Genomic DNA, 19,854 nt, shown 5'->3' with positions numbered 1-19,854 from the left:
AATGGGCTTGTTTAATATCTTTATTTTCAGGTTGCCCAGGTGGGGGGATCCTCACACAGAACTGTGCGTAGTGGTAGGGGCCCAGTATTCTGCCAATTACTTAACCAGCCTCTTTTCTAACTCAAGTCTATTGTTGGTTCACTTTATTAATAGGTTTGTATGCCACTTGATACTCTCTACAGTTGATGCACTTTAACGGCCTTTAAGAAGTAATTGTGGTACCAAAAAAAGACTGTATATATGTATCATTTTAGAAATGCCTCAGCACAATGTGTGTTATTGTATGGTATATAATCCAAGCCTTATTTATATCAAGAACTGTGTTTTCACTAACATAGTGTGTGGACATTCCTTTGTGGGTGTTCCGGGACTACACTGTACTTTAGAACCAGCCTGAATCACCTCCTGAGAGTTTAAGCCTTGATTGTTCGTCCAATGTTACCAAATAGAGAATCTTGTCTGGGGTGCTCTGTGCCTCTACTGTGCCTTTTAGAGAGCAGGAGTACAGATAACCCCCTCCAGTCTTTATACACCACCCAAGGGGCCCCTCAAGGACCGACCCCTAGAATGACCTCAATACCATATGAAATACACCAAGCCTAAACTCAGTTATCCTCACAGATTCTAGACCCTGCCCAGCTGCAACACCCCAAACAGGCAATGCAACATTACAGGCACAAAATCAACATGCAGCAGGCAAGGAATACGAATGCCTTCGGTGGTGTGCCCAATGGTACAGTAGTCCCGTTTCAAGGTGCTACAGTGGTGGGGGGAAACCCTTTCTTGTTCCCAGGCACAGGCACCTATCCTGACTAGGCAGCCCCCAGAGAGCACTTGCATGTCCAGCCCTGTCGATGACCCTAAATTCAGAAGAGGAACCCTTGGTGGGGGCAGAGATGGGAAACAAACAATGAATCTCTTATGGTAGATTCAGGAGCTGTGAAATTGTGCATCAGTGATGGTGACGTTCCACTATCTGGCAAAACTCTTGACACACAGGGATTCTCTGGGGCTGTTTTAATGGTTCCATATATAAAAGTTTAAGATGTAAAGGTGGGAGGAAGGGTAGTACGTGCTTGCCTACTGTATTCTGAGAGCTATCCTGTGAACATGCTTGGCAGGGATCTGCTTAGCAGGTTGAACATGGCAATCTCATTCACGAACAACAGCATTATTTACGCCACGGCGGGCATGTGCTCAATGAGGGTGATGCTCGTAATACAAGCCACGGCACATGATGTAGTGGTGAGAGGCCTACCCGTTGACCCTGACATGTTCATCTATGGCATAACAGTGCTTGTGTAAGCAGTGCTGCAAATTACCAAAGCCTGTTGGAGAGTGTCAACCAATTTCATCTTCTGCCCTGTAGTGTCCCCAGAATTAGTAGCAGGCCTTATACTGTCCATAGATCTGCAAGGGCTTCTGGTATCTGCCAAAACAAATATGGTCCTTGGCACAGACCCTTTCATAAGGACTTTTTGAGAGCAGAGCGCAGCGGTGTGCTGCAGTGTGTTCCCTGACATTTGGCTTCTCATTACTATTACCTGAAATACAAGTCTGTGGACATTCTTTGTCAAAAAGGAGGCACTTTCCCTTTCATAATGGCTTTTCAAACGCAGAGGGCAGTGGTGTGCTGAAGTGTGTTCCATGTTCCTGATGCTGAGGCAGAGGTAAAATTGAGGGCAAAGTGATTTATGTTTGGTGTGCAGTGCCAGGGTAGCAGCGGTGAGGCCTTCAGCTTTGCCATATCAAAGGTAAGCAGACACACACTCTGTATTCTGCCTGGTTGTGAACAGCGATATCTCTGGAACTTTTGAACTGTGTCACTGCTCTCCTTACCGAGGACGAAGCCGTGAGTGTCTATATCCGTTGTATATGCCTATTAGATTGTTGCCCTTTCATTGTTACAATTATTCAGGGCCTGTAAATATATTTTGAACTCAGACATAGTGAGGTATGGGTTTTATTGTACTCCATTAACTGATTAGGCTGCACACAAAGTGCTAGGCTGACTCCAGCCTGTGTGCATTTGAAAATAAGGACCATAAAAAAACCCTTAACACATCGGACGTTGGCAAGACTTTGTAGTGACCGAAGTGTCTTGGTGTTTCGAGCCTTTCACCTCTCTATTCCAAACTATTCAGCGTTGGCCTTTAGGCTTAGTATAGCAAGCTGTCTGATTTATATGGGTGGTTCTATTCTGAGCGTTGTGAGTGTGGGTCATAGAACCTTTGAGCCTCACCGGTTTCTCTGTTTGCCTGTTTACAGAGCTGAAGCTGTTTTTAAATATATACTGAGAAATAAAATGAACCCCTGCCATGAAGAAGTTGATTTATGTGAAGCAGTGGTTTTGGCACAAGACTCATGTGTAGTACCCAATGTGCGAGTGGACTTGTTGGGTCTACTTCTAATACGGTGAAGGGTGCTATCTGTACCCCCTGTATGTCAAAGTTGATTGTATGTACTGATGTCGGGGGAGTTGCTGTTATCAATAGCCCTAACATTGTCTAGCAATCATCAAATTACTTTCTTGACAAGACTCTTAGGAACTCAGTTGAAATTCAATGTCTGATGCATAGGAATGGTCAAACAAGTAATCACATGGACATTTCTAATGAAACAGACTTGGTGTCAGACATTTAAATATTGGCACCAGTGATTTCTCATGAACTAGGGAAGAAAGTAAGCTTTTCTCTGGATTTTAAATCTAACCAATGGACTCTACCTGAGTCATCGATTGAGGATTATGGGTTGACTGAAATTCTATTACACTGACTGGTTGAACCTGAGTTGCATTCTGATGTAGTGCATTCCCCAATTTGTAAACAATCTAGTTCCTATTGAAGATCAAGGGCTTGGGTGGCCCAATGGAGGCTAAAGTGATTTTTCTAGTTGAAAATAAAAAGAATTTGATTTATTTACTGATGGACACACCGCATGAGGGGTTATGTTTGGAAGGAGGCCAAGGTGTAACTCATCTACTAGATACAGTGGATCGAGGTTATGAAAACTTACATTTGAATTGTCGGAGGTATGGTTAACATTGAAGGACATGTGTACCAAGATAAATTTAATTGAAGGTTGTATTACAGCCATCTCTATGAATCAGAGAACTGACGGTATTGGGGGGGGGGGCAATCTGGTTTGTGAAGATCACAGGGTGCGCGTGGAAACAAATACTGAGGAGGTTGCTTTACAAGGCGACCATTTTGAAGTTATCAATTGGCTTTCTGCCACTCTGCTGGGTGAAAGTTTATTATCTAGTTTGCCATGTTTTTATGCCAAAGTATGGGCTCTACCAGTTCCAGCATTGGGGTCGAAAGAGATGCTGTCTACTGTATTAATTTTGGGCTGGAGGTCAACAGGTTCGAAAGGAGCCACAGACTTGCCTCTCCTAAATAGTAGTATGATTGAGCTACCAGCAGCTCAGAAGCCACTATTACTGTTGGAGAAGGAGAATAAAATTGGAAAAGATCAGACAAATCAAAGCATTGGAGTGCCCTATTTAAACAGCAAAATAAGGGCTCAAGGCAATTCATATGCACATTAAGACTAAAGGTGAATGATACTGTTGGTAAACAAGGCACTTTAATTAGGGCGTAAAGCCCACAGTATTAATAAATGAGACAGTTGAGACCAATCAGCAAACAAGAGGATGCTCTGAAGGGGATTGTCTATTGAAAGGCAAAAGAACCATTACACATTATATAACATTATATGAGGCCTCTGGGCCTCCACACACTTAGGGGTTATATCTGTAATTCTACAATCCCCTGCCTCCTTGCAATAGCCAGATCCGGCTTCCCCGGCTGCACTTTCTCAGAGCAATGCTGCCCTGATCGCACTTTCTCCTTTCCCTTCCCCTGCCAACCCCCAGCCCCCTGGACTTGCACAATCTGAATGACACAAGGACTAGTAAGATAGAAGGAGGGAGACTTTACAATTGTAGTAGGGGCTTTTAACTCAGAATGTTTAAATAGCGAGTTGTAGCTAAAACAAGAGAGGCTGGATGTGTCAATCAAGTAGAGGCCACATGGACTCCTGGTTATAGAAGAATTGGTTGCTTGGGCCATAGTCCCCCTCAATGGTATAACCAATGGTATAACCAAGGGTGACATTCCCCAAACTTTCTCTGGGTATAATAGCCAATGGAGATCGACCCTGGATTATATTTTTGTTTTCTTAGACCTAAATGCTAACGGTGGTGTTTTGGAGATTTTACAGTCAACTGAAAGTGAACACTCTATGGTGACATATGCTGCCCCAATTTTGAGGCTTAAATCAGAGGGAGCGACAAACCTGGCGGTCACAATTAACCCCAGAGACCACAGTGTGAGATGGTGTTAATGGATAGCATCATCATTCAATAGCTTAATGGAGACTCAGTGTAAGAATAATTGAAAGTTGCTGTGTGATGTCTGGAATTTGAGCCTATTGTTTGCTCCATGTTTGGTGAGTTAACAACTTCATTGACTCTATTAAAAGGGGTGTCATTTCTCTTGCATAAACATGCTTTTGACCTTGAGGTTCTGAATCGTAAGAAAGTCTCACATAGGGACATAAAAGGCAATTTCCATTTGCTGAGATTCGTTCCATGAAATCTGAGTTTGAAAACTGGTTGACGGGACACACATTTCTAATGTTGATTAGTGACGCTGAGAGGATGTTGTGTTGTGTTTCTGGGGTTATCTCAAACAGGCTTTGTAGTCTGATTAAATTATATGGAGTGAAGGCCTTTTTGCAAGTCCAGCCTACAGCAGAAGAGATTTGGATTGCACATTTTAAGGAGTGCTACCAAAGTAGGGAATGGAATCTTCTATTGGTGTCTAAGCTGGTGTGGCACCATTAATTGGGAACTGGACAATATAATCACTTTGATGAATCTAAGTAAAAGATCAAATGCACAAGCGCCTGATCGGCTGTCAGCGATGACCTTAAAATCGGATGCATTCCTGTGGGTTAGAATTCTCATAGCTTTGTTTCTCAGCATTTTAACATTTCAAGTAATTTTACCCTCCTTGAAGATGGCAATGGTGATATTGGTTTTAAAGGGTGGGGCAGGTTCTCTCCCCTGAATTATAGACCCATTTCGCTGTTGGATTCAACAAATAAAATTTTTTCTAAAATGCTCTTGTTCGAGCTCCAAAGTTGTGCTTTGAAATCTGGTAATTTGGTACCCTTACCAGGCAGGATTTAAGAAGTTCATGGGCACAGGTCTTAATACCGTTGTGGTCTCATTGTTGCAAAACCAAGTAAGGGTCCAGAATAAGTCTTTGTACTTGTTTTTTTGGACATGAGCAAGGAATTTGATTGCGTAAATCATAAAATATTGTTTAAAGAACTGTTCAAATGTGGGTGCCCTCATTGGTATTTTGGTGGCTTCGCTTAAGGAGACAAAAATGAGAATCCGACTTGACAGTCAGGGGTCATGCATACAATGGTTCAACACAAACTGGGGGTTTTCCCAAGGTTGTGCCTTGGCCTCTTTTTTGTTTAACGTTTATATGAGGGACATGGGTTAACGTTGGGGACTAATCCGTTCTGATCCTCCTCACATGGGACAGACAAAAATCCAGTACTTGAATTATGCAGATGATACCATCAATTTGCATCTGACGCCAATTGGCTTGCAACAGGTGCTTGACGATATTGACGCCTATTTGCTTAGTCTGGAGTTCAAAATAAATATCCCCAAATCAAAAGTACTCATTTTGAATGCAGGTAAATATATACGGAAATTCTTCAAATGGACTATTTTAAACCAAACCCTATCGGTGTTAAACGGTTTCAAATGTTTGGGAAGTCACATCTATTCGGGCAAATGGAAACTAGCTATGTATAGAACAAATGTGTGTGATATTTTTAGCCTCTGCTTCATAGTTAGACTACAAATATGGGAGATTTTCAGTTTTACCCATGGTGAAATTGTTTAGACAGAAACTGGTCCCTAAATTAATTGTTGGCACTGAAACTACCAGTGGGGATATTCCTTGGTCTAAACTAGAAGCACTTTTGTGGCACAAGGTGTTGTGCCTACCAAGTTCAGTGTCAATGGTAGGAATCAGATATGAATTAGGCTTACTACTATTGGGTATGCTTGTAGAGTGGAGGGTGCTGCAATCATATGCTGCAATTCGGTTGCCCCCGCAATCTTCCCTATATGTTGAGCTATGGCTTGAAATTTTTGATGGCAGACGTGAGTCACTTCTGTATTGGGTACATAAGTGTGAAGAAGTGTTGGTTGAAATAGAAGTCTTCCACTGACGAACTTAGCACTAACCATAATAAGGTGGCATTAAAACTCTATAGACATGCATGGATCAAGACATGAGAGACTTTAATGGAGCATTGTTGTTTTTATGATCATTTTAATTGTACCATTACACATTTTAATTTGGTTGCTCCATACCGTGTATCACACATGAACACTCATAAGGGCAATTGATTATTTATAACAACAGTAATTTTCTGCTCCCACTTAATGTATATGCTAGCACTGTCCCAAGACGGAAGCACACCCTATCCCTTATCTTATCTCATCTTAATAATATTTGTAGAGTGCAACATAAGCCCATAGGCATCTTGGCGATAACAAGAGGCAAGGATCAAGACAACAAGATTAAAACAAAAAAGTCTTCAGAGTGCGGCGAAATGTGATGTGGGACTCAGTGCTGGTAGTAAAAGAGGCAGCTGGTTCCAGGCTTTGGCAGCAGCCACCGAGAAGGCACAGCCCCCGTATTGGTGAGCCTGAACCTAGGAGGTTGTAAAGTCCTGAGATCCTGGGACCGAAGAGGCTGAGCAGGAATGGACAGAGCAAATTCGCTCTGGAGAAATTCTGCACCCTGACCATGGCTAGCCCTATGCACAATACACAGTGCCTTTTAAACCTGATGCGTTGCTCAACAGGGAGCCAGTGAAGCTCTCATAGCATTGGGGACATACGAGCACCCCAAGGCAGATGTAGAATAGCCTTAGCCACTGTATCCTGCAAAAGCTAAAGACGACATAAAGGATATTTTGGAAAAGCCAAATAGAGAGCATTGCAGTAATCGATGTTACTGATAACTAAGGCTGACACCACCGGTGCATGGAGCTTACAAGGATATACGGAACAACCTTACGTAACGTGCATAGCTTGAAAAGGGCCCTTTGAACCACAGACAAGATCTGGTCGGCCATAGACAGAGACGCCGACAACTTAACACCCAGGTTTTTGACAGATGGAACAGGCTGGGGAAAGGGTCAAGACTCAATGGCCAAAACTTCAGAGTCCAATACAGAGATGGCGTAGTGGAGCCCAACACCAAAACCTCAGTTTTTCCACTGTTGAGTTTGAGCCAGTTACTTGTCATCCACTCGCCAATAGCTAGCAGACAGTTTTTCAATTGGCCAGCCGATTCAGAGTTGACAAAATAAAGTCGTACAAAGATATGGGTATCATCGGCGTAAGAGTAGTAAAGCAGACCGAAAGCGTGAATTATAGCCAAAAGAGGGCGGATGTAAAGATCGAACAGAATAGGAGAGAGAGAAGAACCCTGAGGGACACCACAAAGAAGGGATATAGCTCGGGAGCAGAAAGGGGGCAGAGAGACAGACTGAGTGCACCCTGACAGAAGGGAAGAAAACCAGGCCAGTACCTGGCCGGAGATACCCGCGGTGGAGAGCCGGGAAATCAGGGTAGGGTGGTCAATGGTATCAAATGCTACAGATAAGTCAAGCAGAATCAAGGCACCAACCCCACCCTGATCGACCAGGCGAGTCAAATCATCCAGCACTGAGACCAGCACTGACTCAGTTCCTCTGCCAGGGCGAAACCCAGATTGAAATGGATCAGAAAAAATAGAATATTCAAGAACCGTACTAAGCAAGGGAGACACAAGTGATTCCATGAGCTTCATCAAACAAGGAAGTAGGGAGATAGGCCGAAAATTTGACATAACCGTGGTTTCAGGTTATCTGGAATAATACCTGAGGTAAAAGAGTAATTAATTAATTAGTTGAATGACAATATCCCAGGAGATATTTTTAAAGACAAAAAGTAGGATCGAGTCCTCGGGGGAAGCTGACTTAAGGCGCACAAGCGCCCCAAGCACTTCATCCTCTAACCACAGGAAAAGAGGACCACTGAGGTGACGGCAAAGTGAAGTCAATCATGCTCATGCTCGCAGAAGGGAGTTGTGCCTATAGGGTGCTGCTGTCCCTAGGTCAGAGCTGGTGCACCACCTATATAATAGGAAAGTGTAAGAAAAAGTGCTGTCCCTGCATGTACAATGTGTACAGTTACAGCGTTTTCAAAAGGCTAAAAATGTAGAACCATGTCTGTATATCTTGCATGAACATTTCATGGAGGAAGTATCTCTTTCTGGGACATGGCCATATTATTGCTTTATTCACCTGCGAGGAAATGTGTGCATGCTGTATAGATCAGCTGGTAAATGATGCTTCAACAGGGTGCTATAAAAATATCTAGTAAAGGTGAATTACTTCAAATAAAAAAAATCCATATTTGTATTATGGGACCGGGGCATTACGTATGAACTATGGACCCGGGGCATTACCGTCAGTGATATTGCCCTCACAACACAACTGCTCGGTGCGTATTGCTTAAGTAAGTAATTGTGCATAAGAATGCACAATTATGAGGAAAAATAAGGCTTCAGATAAATATTCAATTCTGTGCCTTATTTCAGGCTAAAAAAATTAAAACTGTCTCTCATTTTTATTATGTGTTCTTATTTCATCAGACAAAGAATGGATTGCATTTTCTTCAATCTACATATAAGTAAGAAAGATGCCTCAGCGACTTTAGTTATGCAGCTGTATGGCTTGAAAGTACATTTGCAAAACCTAAAGTTCATATTTAGTTTGGGCAATTAGGTGGCACTTTAGCGCCACCTACAAGCCAGAACTATTGCATTAGAGTACAGACAGGGAGAAATTACTTATGAGTGGGGCACAAAGCTAGTAGGTGTTGTTTGGTTATTTGCCCACCCATTGACTGTCCATTGCCATGCTAATCCCTGTGGCCATTCGAACACGGTTCCTGCCCCTACCTTCCATAACCACCTCCTTATGAGAATTCTTCAAGCTCATGTTAATTAAACTTTACCATCACATTTTACACTCAAAGGCCTGCACGTTTTCTTCAAAGCATTCTTGAGAGTAAATTAATTAATTGGAATTGTAAACACGCTACTGGTCTATTACAAATATCTAAACCAGGTCTGGATTCAGCCACTCTGTTTATAAGCACACTGTGTGTCCGTCATTGAAGTCTGGTTAAAACATGCATTGGCAAAGCCAACAGTTTTGGCTTGTGTTTAAGGGCATTTGCCCGGCACTGCTATTAAATGTGCATGTATTTTTCACCCAATACCATCAATAGCCAGTTAATACCATAGCGCGAGTGCATGGCTAGTGCGTTTCCCATGCCTACACAAAATCATAAACTGTTGGCATTGCCAATGTGTATTAAGCCATGCATTTCTTTTCATTCTGGAACTTGTATTCCTATATTCAAGGGAGCAAGAGTAGGAGAAAACTACAGTTATACTGTTTTTGTTTAAAATATTTCATCAAAGGTTCACGTTTGTCAAGCTGGTTAGTTAGATTTCTGTACTACTCAAGTCTTTTTTATAACACAGATCATTCTTGAAAGTCATACATTAACACATGCTCCCAACAACTAAACCAGTGAAGATTTTTGGTTAAGACCTTGATTCATGGAATTATTTGCGTGCAAACTGGTCGATTATTTGCGTGCCATTCTGCCCGCAAATCCCCATTCATCAAAAAGGGATTTGCCAGCAGTATGGCACGCAAATCCTCGTTTTACACGCAAATAATTCCACGAATCAAGTTGCAGACTGGCCTAAAATCCCGGCTTCACCACTTGCTACTAAAGTGTGCGATCCTGGCCAAATTGTTTGTACTCATTCTACCTTTTGTAGGGTTTGAATTGTTTTAAAACGTGTAGGCCCTGTTGGATCTAACAATTATACAGAACACATGCGTGCAATTGTTTTTAATTATTAACACAACCGGAATGGGTTATGTTTACCAAGACGACAAAAAAAAGGAGATGCTGATAAGAAGTTGCAGTTGCTGTTTTTTTTCTTCTTTTTATGATTCTGCAATGCTGTTATTTTGGCGCGTCAGTGTGTGCACATTTGCCCTCTTTTTTAAGCTAGTGTGAGGCGAGGGCAGAATGTTTATTACTTGCAAAGGGCACACCGCAGGCCAGGAAATCTCCGGGTTTTTGATCTTCAGATGTAGGTAGGTCCCCTCATATGTGTCTTTCGGCAGTACATTTGCTGCTCCGCCATCGAGACCGACATGCGCTTCGTTCATGCAGTTTGTGCATGCTGGAAGGTGAAAGTGCTCGGTCCGCTGGGCTCGTCTCTTGCACAGCACATTACAGATGACGATTTCACGTTTCATTTCCATGCAGCAACTGTGGACGTTAACTGCAGGCCCCTTCTTCAGATCACTGCGGTGGCGCATTAATCGTGCAGATGTGAGAACATCTCAGCAAAACAGCGCATTGCTGCACATCGGAGACACGCCATTGTACCTTTATCGACAAGATGTTCCTTTATAAAAATGGAGAAAAAAACCTCTGAGGGAGATGGCTCCTTTTTATCTTGTAATTACCATTCAAACATTAAATCCTATCGCTGTGTTTATATGCTCTTCAAACTGTAGGTGTTGCTGCAAATTTTAGTGGCTTATTATATATTTAACTTGTCTGTTCGTGCTCTAATTCTCACCCCTCTGCATGCACCTCTCAAACTCTGAACTAAACACAGCCATACCTCTACATCACCACAAACTGCACGTACTTCACAACACCACAACGAATCAAAGCACACATAACCTCGCCCGACAACAAATGGTGGCCACCAATGAAAACCACACCTGCGCTCAGTGAATGGTGTATCCACACTGAAGCTGCCAACAGCACAGCAGAGCGCTCTTGCTCTTTTTCCACGCTCAATTCGACTCCCCAGTTCCCTCCGCCCTCCTTGCATTAGTGATCCACCAGAGTGCCAAGAGACCACAGAGGTGGCCACAGTGCGTGGTATAAGAACGTTTAGCATGACATAACATTATTAAAGTAGGGGCTTACTTTGCATTTGGAGTTTGCATTTATTAACTGAGGAATGCCCAATTGAATGAGTTTAACTGGTGGGTAGTTCAGTGGGGCATTGTAGGGCAGATTACAAACGTACAAACATAGTAGACAGCACAGCTGGGCATTGCTGGTGAATGCTAATGCCTAATGAACAGCAGCGGGCACCATTTCTCTCAATGTAATCGGTATGATCAATTTAAATATGACAGAAAGCTTTGATATTGTGGACTATGTTAACATCATTAAAGTTACTACTCAAATGCTAGGTATGATGCTCAATCGTGTGAATCACTTTTTCACAAAATGGAACCCCTAAAAGTGAAATGAGCCTTTCCCATACATCACAGACCTCTTACATGTATTGTTCCTTATGACTCTGTCCACTCTGCCTATTTCCTGCGAACATATAGCCTTTGCCCACAGTCAAACCAATGTGTTCATTATACTGTAACCCTTTCCAATTGCCAGACAATAACAGTGAAAAATACTGCTTCATGAAATGCCTTTCAATCAAACAAATTTGATCTTCTTACAGTATGCGCTAAAAATGAAAAAAATCAATATTAAATACCTACGACCCCACACACGCGAAGGCCAATAAACCAGTGAACAAAGTTATAAATGTTGCCATTATTTTCGCACCACCATTACCCAAAACAATGTGACTCATAATGAAAAACACAAAAGAAAAGAGGTGATGGCTGGATGGTTTGGAATTAATCCTAACCTCCAGCATTGCTCTGGGCAACCCTCCAGATCATCGTTCTTCGTCTGCCAAGCCATTATGAAAGGGGAAATACCATATGCCAATCAGGCTTGCTCCCCGCTCAAAAGGGGTACTCCAGCCCAAATTGCTTGGTCACAGCCCTTCTGCATGATGGCAACCTTGACTCTAACATTCCCTCTTTCCTCATCCTACTTGACATCTCCTCTGCTTACGACACGGTCAAACATACCATCCTGCTCAATCGCCTCAGTGACAACCTGGGTATCACCAATCAGGCTCTGGCTTGGCTGACCTCTTTCCTTTCTGATCGACCCTCCCAGGTACAACTTGGGTCCTTCCTATCCTCTATCTCCCTCTTCACCTGTGGTGTTCCCCAGGTGTCTAACCTCTTGCCCTGGCTTTTCAACCAATACGTGGCAGCTCTCGCCTATTGCATTTCCATCTTCTGCTCAAACTTCCAGTGCTATGCTGATGACACCCAACTCATTTTCAGGATTCCCTCAGCCACCTCCTCCCCTTCCGTCATCTCTGATTGCCTAATTGCCATTCAAAATTGGTGTGCCGCCAACAATCTTTGTCTAAATGCCAACAAGGCAGAGATCTTCCTCGTTGGTACACCTTCACCATTGTTTCCCCTCACTCCCTGCCCAGCCTCCATTGGCCCTCCTCCTACCCTTCCCTGTGAACCTAAAAATCTTGGGGTCATCTTTGACTCGACACTTTCCTTCTCCGCACACATCTCTGACGTCTCTAAAAAGTCAAGCTTCTTACAGCACCTCCTTAGAGGTACTCTGCCTTTCCTCTCCTTCCCTCAGAAGCTCACTGTCTCCCAATCTCTGGTTCTCTACAGGTTGGACTTCTGTAACAGCCTCTTTCTAAATCTACCTGCCTCCACTCTCCGCCCTGTAAAGCGAATCCAGAACAGGACTGCTAGACTTGTCCTTGACCTCAAGCCCTGGGATTGTATCTCTCCAGCTCTGAAATCCCTTCATTGGCTCCCAGTGGATGCAAATATCACATTTTAAACCCTCTGCATTGTCCACAAGGCTTTCTGGGGCCTGGGTCCAAAATACCTTCAACTATCCCTACGCAAATACTTCCCCTTTCAAGCCCTTTGCTCCTCTACTTCTAACTCCCTCAGGGTCAGTCTTTTTTCAAAGAAACAAGCTGGGGGCAGATCTCTGTCTTCGACTGGGGCCTCCCTTTGGAACAGCCTCCGACCCACCCTGAAACTTGAGGAGAACCATCTCCGGTTCTGGAGGCACATCAAGATCTTCCTCTTTGCTTCTGCCTTTGCCCCTCTTCTCCCCTGCTGCTCTCTCTGCACCGTGCACCTGGACACACTTTGTCCTTCGGGCCCAGGTACTTGCTCACCCTGACTACCTTCAGCACTGCCTCAGGGCCACCCCTTGCACTGGGATTCTGTATCTGTACCCATACAGTCCCCCACTCATCTTCTGAACTTATCAGATATACACTATCTGACTAATCTTGCACTTGCCATTTGATGGCTGCACTACCACTTTTCACTGCCTTTATTTATTTACTGCACTTATCATTTATGTTGTTCTCTCCTCTGTTACACACTTTCCACTTCTCCCCCTTACATGCACTTTCCTCCTTTTCCCTTTAACATGCACTTGCGTGTTCTTAATGTCACTGGGCCTAGTAAGATCATTGTTTATTTTGTTCTCCCGTGTTCACCTCCCTTTGCTTGGTCGCGCTCTGAAGCACTTGCGTATAAGCGCGATATAAATAACATGTTATATCATATCATATCACAAGCATCCCCAAACATGTTTTGCCCATGTTGGGCCTCATCAGTGAGGATTAGCTTGGGTCCATAGGCCCAGCAGGCATGCGACGCACATATGGGCATACCCATCCCACTCGGGTTGACTTACGCAAAACAAATGAGGTGATGGCTGAAAGCTTTGGAATTAATCCTAACCTCTGGCATTGCTCTGGGCAACCCTCCAGATCATTGCTCTTTGCCATTAAAAAAGGGGAAAGACCATATGAAAATCAGGCCTGGTCCCACGCCAAAAAGGGCAATCCGCTCGAACTGCTTTGTCACATCGATTCTGCTTGAGACCACAAGCATCCCCAAACATGTTTTGGCCTTGTTGGGCCTCATCAGTGAGAAGTAGCCTGGGTCTCTAGGCCCAGCAGACACAGGACCCACATCTGGGCATACCCATCACACTCGGAGTGACTTAAGCAAAACAAAGACAAATAATGCCCACTGCCAACTATTCCCCCAGTGCTTAACATGAGGCAGACCATTGAATTAATGCTGGATAATGCAATGCCCTCTCCATGGGAAATCCCATGAAATCCACCACCAAGGCCACAAATAAAACAGCAAAGCTTATCTTGGGTCTCAAACCACAAGACAAAATCACACCTGCCCAGGAAACACTTACGAAGATACCTGATGGACAGGGAATTTCACTAACATGTATTTGATAAACCCACAAAGCCTTTTGGACTTTATTCTTATAGTACCTATCAGAATGTTTCATCCACTGTGTTCTAGCATGTACTTTTAGATCTTTATCAGCAAACCACCTACACCTGGACAATGGAAAATAAGAACTGGGATTAGAGTATTGCATACACAGGCTCCTCAACTGTGGAAATAGTTATCTCCATTCCTGAATATGCGTGAAGACCCAGAACCATTCAGGAGATACAGCAGGTGAAAATTCCACCACCGTGAGCGTGGATTTCGATCATCAGGCTCCTAAAACCTTTCCTGAGTCTACAGACCTGGTTTTTATCTGGTTTTAACCATTGGCTGATGTAAAGTGCTGGAGAATTCCATCTTTAAGTTACTCTAGAATGTTAAGACCTTGCTTTACCTGTGAGTGTTGTCAGTGCTGCAACTCTTCCCTTTCCTTGTCCAAACTCACCCTCAATCTTTCATCTCGAATCACCATGAGGACAATTCTGTTACATTCCTTGAGCTTTATAAATCACAGACAAATTATTAACTTTATTAGATTCATATGTTTTTCAAGTTGACAACTTTATCATGGACCGTTTCCTTTTCAGGCAAATATAATGCTATCCTCTGCGTACACCACTAGTTTTAAATGCAACAAACATTTATTGAGGTTTCTGATAAGAGTAAACTAATCACAGACATTCAGTTTATAATAGTATCAGTAAGACAGGGAAATTAGTGTGTACCCAGTGATTTGGGCATGCAACATATGCCAGCCTGCAAATAGGTTGGTATATTCATGCTCAAGGTTAATCAAACAATGAAACTAAAGATGCCGGGACAGATTGTCTTGCGTGAATTGATGGGGAGCTGTAGTGTCCATTGTAGGGGCAGTCGCGGTGCTGGTGTTCAAATAGATGGGTGAATGGGGCCAGGTTGATGGGGGCTGGAAAGTGGGGGTAAAAGAGGGGATTGGAGCCTCCAGTAGTGGACATACACACCAGCATTTACGCACAGTATAAGTGAATCTGCTGCTGAAACTGGTGGCATTGAGGAAACCAGCGCTTGAAGAGTGGCATCAAGAGCATCCGGCATTGTTCGGCCATCTGGCCCACATAGATGCAACAAGAGATAATTTACATTGCTTCTGACAATCAATCTTGCAGAAATTGGGTGGGCATGTTTGATGGCATAGGTATTTGTGAATGGGGCTTTATTGTCCTTAATTATTAATTAACTGTTCACACCTTTCTGGCCACATTCTTTGAAATTCTAGGCAATTCAAATGAGGCACACAACTACACATGTAAATGAAGTATTCTGATAGCAAATACTAGGTACTCGTGGAACAATCTCTCCCACAAGTTTTCCTTGGAAATTGATTATTTACCCTTAGTATGACAATCCCTTCTGGTAAACAGTTTTCGTTTTTGATTTTGCTTTATGCAACCATTTATTATTGTAACTTATAGGCACACATGTACCCAATGATCATGTCAAGGAAAACATTATAAGGGAGAAAAACCAGTTCATAAACTGCAGGTTACGGTATATGGGTGGAAAACATTGATAAATATGCAATTCAGTTCCATCCGGATAGGCTCGATAATTGCTATCAAACGGATCAGAAATCCGATATGGTAGATCAGCATTGTGAAACTGACATGAGGGAATGCCAGAGGCCTGCCAATTGTCTGGCTTAAGAGCTGCCATAAGCACAGCAACTGCTCTACTCCCTTGAAGACTTGTTCTCCAATCTCGAGTCTAATCTCCCTCTGTCCTCATTCTCCTTGATCTATCCTCTGCTTTTGACACGGTCAACTATGACATCCTGCTCAGTCATATCTGGAACAACCTTGGTATTACTGATCAGGCCTTGGCCTACTTGACCTCCTTTCTCACTGCAGAAAGTAATAACAATCAGAGCACACCTATTTCACAAAAGATAGATACACAGTTTAAGAAATAAATGTAAACAATTATGAGTACTGGGGAGGAGTATACGCCCTGACACTGGAGCCTGTGTTAAATATAATACAAAAAGTGTCTAAACTTGAAGACACTCCCATCCCCTGCACACCTTACATACTGAAATAAATCAGTCTATTTTCAGAACATTTAAACATTTATATACAGAAATATCAGGTTAAAACGTAAATAACAGCATATATTCGCTAGAATCAAGGAAAACAGATATCATATGGCTTCACCTATGGCCAGCATGGAAAACAGAACAAAAAAAATAAGAAAATGTACTCCCAACTTTAGAATTCAGCTTCAAGCTCTACGCGTTTCAGGGAATAACCCCTTCTTCAGGAGCAGAAGATCTGCAAATACAGATATATACAATGTTAACACTCATCTCATGATTCACTCAAAGTTTCACCTGCCTAAACAAATTCTACAAAATTTGTTCATTAAATGTCATGTCTACACACATATCAAAAGAAGTTATAAATGTTCATGTGAATGTTTAATCACAGTAATGCAACTGGTGTGACTCCAAAAGTAAACCTCAAAAAGAATACGACCAATTAAAAAAACATGATTATGTACCTTGTATAGAAAGTATTGCCAAAGAATGTTAAATGTACGTCTGTGCATAACATGCACAGAAACCAGGATCCCTGTGGAGACTCCTGCAGTCATCAGCAAAATGGTGTGATTGAAGAACTCTAAAATGCCAAAACACATATATGAACACCAACTAAATGAACTCAACTGAAACAACTTAAAAACTAAATTAAAACCATATTAGAGTGCACCTAAGTTAAGCCACCTGCCGATCCGTGCACCACCAAGATAGTTTTGCTCCTATGCTTTAATTTCCTTGTCTGGGTATATATTGGTATATTGTAGTCACTATGAGCTCCCTTACGTATTGTGTTTTTTTCTAGGGATTGTATTTATTATTAGTAGTTTTGCATTATTAGTAGTTGTGTATTCTTTTTGAGGTTTACTTTTGCAGTCACAACAGTTGCATTACTGTGATTAAACATCCATTATCTGTTTTGTGCTGTTTTCCATGCTGGCCATATGTGAAGACATATGATATCTGTTTTTCTCCTTTCTCCCTGACCAGCCCTCTCACGTCCAACTGGGGATTTCCTCTCATCTATCTCTATCTCTACTTGTGGTGTTCTCTAGGGGACTAACCTCTCTCCCTGGCTCTTCAACCACTACCTGGCACCTCTTGCCCACATCATCGCTACTTTCTGGTCCAATTTTCAATGTTATGCAGATAACACTCAGCTCTCTTTCAGGATCCCCTCTGATACTTCTCTCATACCAGACTGTCTGACCACAATTCAAGAATGGTGTGCTGCCAATGATCTCTGCCTTAATGCCAGTAAGACTGAGATCCTCCTCATTGCGACACCGGCTCCCTCCTTTCTTCTCTCTCTCTCTCTCTGTGCCCTCTTCCGGCTCCTTCCTGTGAGGCTAAGAAGATTGGTATCATCTTCAATTCTACCCTCTCCTTCTCTCCTCACATCTTTGACGTCTCTCAGAAGTCAAACTATCAGCTGCACCTCCTCAGAGTTATTGTTCCTTTTCTCACTTTCTACTAGAAGCTTGCTGTCTCCAGAGCTCTTGTCCGCTCTAGGCTGGACTATTGCAACAGCCTCTTTCTAAATTTTCCTTCCTCTACACTTCAACCTTTACAACTTATCCAGGCCAGGGCTGCGAGATTTGTCCTTGGCCTCAAGCCCAGGGATCATATCTCTCCAGCTCTGAAATTTCTTAACTGGCTCCCCGTGGCTACAAGGATCAAGTTAAAGACCCTTTGCATCATCCACAAGGCTTTCTGGGGCCTGGGACTGCTCTACTTCCAACTTTCTCTTCCAAAACATCTTCCTTCTCGAGCTCTCCGCTCATCCACCTCCAACTCTCTGAGCGTCAGACGCTTCTCCCAGCAGAAAGTTTGGGGCAGCTCTATCTCCTTGAATGGGGGCTCGCTCTGGAACAGCCACCCTGCCTCTCTCAAACCTGACCAGAATCATCTTCCTTTTAGCTTTCACTTTCTCTCTTCCTCTCCTCTGCTGATGCACCTGACTGCTGTGTACATCCTCTGAACTCAGGCCCAGGCGCCTACATGTCCAGTTGGCCTTGTACTGCCTCCAAGCTCCCCAGCACTTAAGGGTCTGTATCTGCAACCCTACAGTCCCTTCACTCTGCACTTATGAGCCACCCGCTGGCTGAACTTGTGTGTTAACTGCACTTCCCCTCTGCCCCCCCGGCACTTCTCATCTTCCCTCTTCCCTGCACTTGTGCAATCTGAATTACACAAAGCCTAGTAAGATCATTATTTTGTCCTTCCTTGTTTCCCCCTCCTTGCCTTGTCATGCCCAGAAACACTTGTATAAAGGCGTGTTATAAATGCCACATCATATCCTATCGTCATAAATTAACTAACAGGATTTTGCACACAGTTTGGTGTGCAAATGCCTTATTTTCTGCACAAATATTTCCATGAATCAGGACCTTAATCCTTGTCTGAGGCACCTTGCACTCTTACACAGAGTAACCAGACATAGAACTGCATCACGAGTTTGGTAGTAAATTACCAGTTAATCTGCAGAATTACCACCAAACTCGATTACAGCTACAACCAATTGGTCCAACTGATTTACTGTGGAATTGAAAGGTGGTGTAATTCCCCAGTTTTGGAGTCCATAAGACTCCATGGGATTTCAGCAAAATTACGCTGGAGTAATTCTGGCAATTTGGCAATTTTTAAGGTAAGATGAAAGATTTACTTCCAGAATTTTGCTGAAGGTAAATCTTCCAACTTATCATCAAACCCATAGTACAGCAGTGCAGTGATGTGGTGGTGATGTGGTGATCACAGAATTACTGCCACTTTACCACCGTCTGCACCCGCACAACCATACTTGTAATGATGCCTTTAAGTCTGCTGGGAAGAAGCCATGTCATGTCGTGCCGTAGGGCAGTGCTTCAATGAGCTAAGTGTTTTTTCTGAGTGGTGATACTTTCTTGCAAGCATTGTATCTTTCCTACTGTGGATGTGTGCTGCGTGTCACTGAGCAGCTGCAAGTATGAAGAGTAGCACATGCAGAAATACTTCCACTGCATCAGTCCCAAAGAACGCCTTCCAGCTGCACCATGGTAATGCTGCCAATTAATCCGTCGGCCCACGCCAGCTCAGCCATGGAAAAGTAGAGCTCCTGCTCTCCTCATCCATGAAGCTTTTCCTCCAGAGAGCAGGTGCTCCAGGCGGCAGACTTCTTACGTGCCATGTCAGAATCTGGAAGCCGGCTGCTAATTAACGTTCCTAGGAATTAATCCACCGTCCATCAAGGGCGGCATCGCCGCTGCTGGGCCGGATCCTTCGGGCTGTGATGTAAAGATTGTGTCTAATGGAATCCCTATAAGTGGCTGGAGGACTGTTCCGTGGTGTTTTCCTGTAATTAGCTATATTTTGTCCCGGTTCAATCAGAGATCACATTTATAACTACATACATTTCCGTCGTGTTATCAAATTCCTTTCAATGTCATTATATGCCAATATTCACATGGTGCATG

At 43.2% G+C, this 19,854-nt stretch overlaps 1 protein-coding gene across 5 annotated transcripts in view; it reads left to right on the top strand.

The window, feature by feature from the left end:
• The window catches only part of LOC138473193 (VPS10 domain-containing receptor SorCS1-like), a 3,088,785-nt gene that overhangs the window by 2,818,167 nt on the left and 250,764 nt on the right, over window positions 1–19,854 (top strand). The gene's annotated exons all lie outside the window — the stretch shown is intronic.

This window comes from Ambystoma mexicanum, chromosome 8 (assembly GCF_040938575.1).
Source record: "Ambystoma mexicanum isolate Mex_15411 chromosome 8, UKY_AmexF1_1, whole genome shotgun sequence".
NCBI classification, from domain to species: domain Eukaryota; kingdom Metazoa; phylum Chordata; class Amphibia; order Caudata; family Ambystomatidae; genus Ambystoma; species Ambystoma mexicanum.
The sequence above is the reverse complement of the archived record's forward strand: the minus strand, read 5'-3'. Positions and strand labels throughout refer to the sequence as shown.